The sequence below is a fragment of the Condylura cristata genome, unplaced genomic scaffold (assembly GCF_000260355.1).
Source record: "Condylura cristata isolate star-nosed mole 26May11 unplaced genomic scaffold, ConCri1.0 scaffold00045, whole genome shotgun sequence".
Classification (NCBI taxonomy): Eukaryota; Metazoa; Chordata; class Mammalia; order Eulipotyphla; family Talpidae; genus Condylura; species Condylura cristata.
In genome coordinates, this window is record NW_004567146.1 from 2935394 (window position 1) to 2941433 (window position 6040).

General features: G+C 44.2%; 4 non-coding genes across 4 annotated transcripts; 2 read left to right on the forward strand and 2 right to left on the reverse strand.

Moving 5' to 3' along the window:
* Nucleotides 1-2355: 2355 nt before the first annotated feature.
* Nucleotides 2356-2427, reverse strand: TRNAP-UGG. The gene has a single exon. It is a non-coding gene; the product is annotated as a tRNA-Pro (tRNA).
* Nucleotides 2428-3923: 1496 nt separating this feature from the next.
* Nucleotides 3924-3996, forward strand: TRNAT-UGU. Its single transcript has one exon. It is a non-coding gene; the product is annotated as a tRNA-Thr (tRNA).
* A 634-nt stretch (nucleotides 3997-4630) lies between these two features.
* TRNAY-GUA lies at nucleotides 4631-4721 on the forward strand. Its single transcript is given in 2 exon segments — nucleotides 4631-4667; nucleotides 4686-4721. It is a non-coding gene; the product is annotated as a tRNA-Tyr (tRNA).
* A 1174-nt stretch (nucleotides 4722-5895) lies between these two features.
* On the reverse strand, nucleotides 5896-5977 carry TRNAL-UAG. Its single transcript has one exon. It is a non-coding gene; the product is annotated as a tRNA-Leu (tRNA).
* Between the last annotated feature and the right edge of the window lie 63 nt (nucleotides 5978-6040).

Here is a 6040-nt window from a genome sequence, read left to right on the forward strand (position 1 = left end):
ACTGAGAAACTAGAGCCACTTTCGCATGAGTTCAATTCCCGCCTGCCCCGGAGGTGACCACATGGCATGGCAGACCTCTCCTGACCCGCCCGCTGCTCCCCTCAGCAGTGTACTTCGTCGATCTGCCTGTTCTGCTCCCTGCTCTGTCTCTGGTGAAGCCTCTCACCGCCCCTGAGTCTCTGGCCTGTACCCCAGTTCTGTATGCGCAAATAAATAAATCTAAAAAAAAAAATTAAATGTGATGGTGGTACAACTGTGAATATACTAAAAGCGTTTAAATGTACACTTTATATGGGTGAAAAATTATATCAATAAGGTTGCTGCATTATAAAAATCTTTTTATAAAAAAGATTTTATTTGGGTTTTGAGACTCCCCTCTCCCTGCCATCTGAGAGTGTGTTAGACATATTTCTGCCACCAGAATTTCCTCCTTTCACCTCCCTGTTCAGACTGGTCCCTGATAAATTTCCTCCTCTGTGTCTTTGCTCATAATGTGTTCTCTCTGTCTTGATTGGAGAGTCCAATTTCTGCCTCCTGCCAAGGGAATAGCAGGTGTAATGGTGCCTCTTTCATCTCAGTGGTCATAAAAGCCTTTAAGAATCAGGACACACCTAGATCAAGGAGAACACTTATTAAACCAACGTGCCTCTATGCAAATTTCAGGGCAGGGAAAGGAAGAATCTACTGAATCATCATGGTGCCTACTTGGGATAATTATGGAGTCTAATACTAAAACCTCCAGTCAACTGTCCAGGTCTTCCCTTTCACTAATGCTCCTAAAAAGAATGTTTGACTTACATGTTCACACTGTCCCCTTATTATTCAACCCACCCAACTGTTATCTTCCCTAGACTTTCTGCTTTAAATGCCTGTGCAGGTTGGGCTACAGTCCCAGAATAACCAAACCAGTCATTAGAACAAATCAATATCATGAGGTTTCCTTATCAAGTTCCTACATTCACTGCTTTTCTGTTCTTATTCTTTAAACACTGGCTATCCCCAGGGTCTATCCTTAAATCATTTTTTCTGTGTGAATGCTCTTTTTTTGTGGGCTCTCAACCAAACCAGTGTTAGAGAGCATTCTGTGTTTTTTTATTCCTAAAATTTCTTCTCCCTGGATGCTAGGAGTTTATATCCAAATACCTCTGGCACCCATAGCAAATACATAGAAGCTCCAGCTACACCTAATGGAGTTTCTGGGGGGACCACCAACCTAGAAGTCAAGATTTGCTGGAAGATTCTACCCTCATTCTGCCCTCCTTTCAAATATCAACCCCAAAACTCATTTTTCTTGCCTGGCCACATAACTTATCCAAGAGACAAACCTCACAAAGAATGGATATAATTGGGCTAGACAGAAATCTTGCCAAAGATCCCCCATTTCCAAGCTGCCTAGGAAGAAACAAGTTTGCAGGCCTGTCCTTCCAGTAGTTCATAAGTTTGGGCAACTTCTACAAACAGGAGTGAACTGCACTCTAAGGCTTCAGTTAGACACCCCACACCACTTACAGCCCCCTTGATGTCCAAGTGAGTAATGAAAGAACACTAAGCATCTGGTGGATTCTTGCCAGAAGTTCCAAGACGACTGTGGTTATCTTAGATTGCACTTTTGGAAAATAAAAATTCTGGAAAAATTCAATGCTGTCTTTGATGCAATAAATGTCTGAGTCTTTGGCCCAGGGTTCTTTGCGTTGAAGGCCATCCCAGCACTTTCTGCTGTTGGGCAGCCAGACTCACCAAACTGGGCAGCACACTTGCTCTGCTAACTGGTCCAGAGCCCTGCGGCCAGGGGTAGGCGCCCTGTCCCTGGGCTGAGTGGGGAAGGTAGTTCCCTCCCAACTTTGCAACCCCTCCAGACATCACTCTTCTCTGTGAAATGCCCCCTTTAAAATTTTTTTTATTTATATTTATGCATACAAGACCTGGGATGTAGGCCAGAGGTGGGAGGTGAGAGGGGAAAGGGTTCACCAGAGACAATGGGGAAAACAGGCAGATCTACCTAATGCACTGCTGAAGGGAGCAGCAGGCGAGAGGTCCCCACTGGCAGTGTTGGTCACCTGGTTCCGCAGTGGCTGGGGATAGCTTGATAGTGCTGAAATTTTAACCCCGCCACCACTAGGGAGGGAAAACTAGGTTTTCTCTGCGTGAATTGCAGGCTGGTAAGGCTGTTGACTGTAGAGGCTTCTCAGAATCAAACTGGAGACTAGGACTTCCAAGGTAGCATATCTTCGTTGTTCCTGAGTCGTTGACAGAGGGGCCAAGTACTTACAAACTGATCGAAGCTCACAGGGGCTTTAAGGTAGGCTGACCTAAGCTTGGTGGCGTTCATCTCATTTAACTGGGGGAAAAAGGGTGGGGCTCGTCCGGGATTTGAACCCGGGACCTCTCGCACCCAAAGCGAGAATCATACCACTAGACCAACGAGCCAACATGAGAAGAGCTTGTTTTCCTCTTTATAAATATTGTTCTCCTTGTTATTGGCACCATCAAAACTGGGGACCTTATATGATTATTCAGCTAACCTCGATAATCTTTTCTTCCCAGGTTTCAAGAGCATCAATATACAGATCCGGAAGAACTGAGATACCCAGAATAAGAATGTTTAGTAAGGGACTCAGACTGAGCTCTGAGTCCGTGCGTGCATCCTCTGGGGAAGGCCAGGATACTCGCAGGCTTAGGACCAAAACCATTGCAAGCTGTCTGGGCTTAGAGAACCGAGTTGAAATAAAAACCACTGAATTCATCCAGAAGCTAAGGTAACCCCAGGAGCAGCAGTAGAGAAAGGTGAAACTATATTCCCATAGAGGCCAAATCCTGGAAGCGCTGTCTTAGCCTGCGCAGTTACCGGATCACATCTTGCACGTGTGCTTTTGCTGTTTCCTTTTAGCTTTATCTAGTGAACTTTGTACTGCAGGTCTAGATTTCAGGCATTTTCTACCCGCGCACAGAGACATCGGGGACGCGATGTCCGCTTCCAATACCACTTCTATAGAAGCCTGCACGCGCCCAGTTCTCTATTACCCAGGAGGTGGTAGGCGGGGTAGGAAGGACGGACTCTGTCCTTACTCTGCAGTCCCTTCTGCTTGGGGAACGGAGCTCCATCTTCCGTCGTTGGCACTTCTTATACCCTGTACTGAGCACATTCCTGGCACAGGGGAGGAACTGAATGAATTAGTCTTCTAGACTGGGCACCAGATACCTGGGAGGACTGAAACTGGAGTGGAGTTCCTTCTTCCACTCCTCCTCTCCGTCCATTTCTTCTGAGCTTCAGAGTGTTAGCAAAGAGCACTACAGGGCCGAGCGAGAGGGCACCCCCCAGTCTATCCGGCTTTTGCTTCAGGGGGAAACCTGAAGGAAGCTCAAATCGTAAATGAGCCTGACTCCGCTGAAGGTCGGGGACTAGGTAGGTGGAATCGGGTGGTCTGGGGAGGACTGGATGTCTTCACACCTCACTGCTCGGTCCTAGGGGTAAGTACTGAACTTGAGAAGGTCACCTCCCTTTCAGAAACAAACCACAACACCAATCGTAGTCTACGAAAGATGAAGCATTTACCTTTATGAAACTTAAGCAGATTGGCGAAAAGAACGCTGAAGTCATGTCTGCATCATTCTTTTCTGTAGTGCGCCCTCTCCCTACCTCACTTTACCCCAAGTTTCCACTCGTGGCCTTGGTATTGATCGAGCTCAGTGATGTCAGGCCTGAGGCTGAAGAGCATGGTGCTACCCTTCCTGTGACTTACATTCCAGTTTCGGCCTCGTGAAGAACCTGTTTCTTTGCCATACTTGAAGGGGTACTTTCTTCCAAACACGTTCCTTTCTATTTTTAATTATTTGTTATATTCTACTTTAATATAAATGATATTTATTTAGCTGCAGTTTTGCAAATTTCAGGGATTCGTTGGTATTTCTTTGCTGGTGAGGCTGGCTCTATAGCTCAGGGGTTAGAGCACTGGTCTTGTAAACCAGAGATCGCGAGTTCAAATCTTGCTGGGACCTTAGACGTTTCCGCTTTTATCTCTCCTCCCCTTACTATCATTTTCGTCCACACTTGAAACAAACTTGATAGGAAAACGAAGCATTTATTGGTGAACTCTCTAAGAAAGTCAGATCCTGGATAATTGAGAGGGAAGATGTCAGGATAAAAAGTTAGGTATTTGTTCAAATCAGTATATAGGAGAGAAAGTAGATTACTAAAATCTTTTCCAGACCTGTAGGAGAAAGAGAGCAATTGTCCTCATCCCGCTGATAGCCATGAACTCGCAGCGGCCATAGGAGAGTGGAATCCTGCCCACTTCCCCACTGCAGCCAGCCTGGTCGCGGAGGGAAGAGAGGAGTTCTGAGATTTTGGAGCAAGAATTGGTTCACAGAATTGACGGATGACTCTGCGGCAGCCTAGCCCAGAAACTACTCAGTTACAACCCAGTTAGAGTTTTGGCTCTGTGTCCATTCCCAGTTCCTCAGACACAATTTCTCATGCTGCACATTGCTCCCAGGGTTTGGTTTACTATCGAGTAACCTCTGGAGACATCTTGATCGCCAATATGAATTCAAACTTCGGATAAACCAGAGCTGGGCCTCACTAGTGATTACTACCTACACAAAGTTTCACACTAAGGCTATTTCTTCATTCCCTTCGATAGCTCAGCTGGTAGAGCGGAGGACTGTAGAAGTACCTTGCTGCTGTGATCCTTAGGTCGCTGGTTCGATTCCGGCTCGAAGGAGGATGGTAGTTTTTTTGTTGTTGCTGTTGCTCTAGCCTACCCAACTTCCAGATTTTATCCTAGCGCAATGACTGAATTCTACTTTTAGGCAACAAGAGAATACCTCACTCTGCCGACCTCAAAACTTAATTTTGAGTGTCCATTTTATGATCATGCATTAGATGTGGTTCTGCGTAGTCAAGAGCTGTGAGTTACTGGCTTTCTTTTTAGATTTGTATCTGTTATCTCCTAATCATTTATGATCCACTAGAAAATATCAAATGAGAAGATGCTCTATAGCCATGTTTTTGGAATGACATAATATGACTAAATAGAAATGCTTTGAATTGTGAAAGAGGATCCTTGTTATAGTCTAATAAATTAATGGGGCTTACTTTACCATTAGTGGCTTCAGTATTGCTCCTACATGGTTTAATAAAAAATAAAACCTTTAAGTTGACTTTATAAACTCACAACACAATAATGTGTGACCTATAACTAGATTTAATGAGTGCAAGTGGAAAATATACCAGGATTTTTTTCAATCCTTTTCCTATTAATCCCATCCCTACCTTTAATGTATGGAAGTTTTCTCCCAGGGAAATATTTTTTACATTCCCCTTCTTTATTTTTTTTTCCCCTCTGGGGAATACAAATGTAAATATACACATGAAGGATAAAGAGAGACTTTGTGCTTAGATGCTCAGTCGTTTTTTCATAATCTAAGAAAGCATATGTAATCTGAAGAAAAAGAAAGGGGAAAAAAAGTGTTGACGAAATACCAGGGAACCCCCTCCCTAAGTCAAGATAGGAGGTGGAAGCATCCTGTGCAATCTTCCTGTTAAGATGGTGCCTACAGCAAATCATGAGATGATTTAATGTGAGCAAGAGTTTTAGAAGAGGAAGACTGAAAGCTTTCCAATTGCAAGAACACAAAAGCTGTAGAAAAGCTTGGACATGAAAATTGTACAAATAACAAACTCGGGCAGAGAATGTTTAGGTGAGTAAGAGGATTTTAAGAAGTCGAAGTCTCTTGATGAGCAAATAGAAAATTCAAAGAAGTGCTGAAGATAAATGGTCGGAAGGCACATTTTGCTAGAGAAAGAGGGTTAAAGATTATCGTAGACACACACAAGTTTAATATTCCTCTTCTGTTCTACTTTGGATTTGTAGTTGGACTACAAAACACAGTTGTTGGCAGTGATGGGATTCGAACCCACGCCCCCGAAGAGACTGGAGCCTAAATCCAGCGCCTTAGACCGCTCGGCCACACTACCACACTGGTCCAAGGTCTTTTTAAATAATTTCTGAGCTATTTACTCAAGCATGGAGACGCAAAA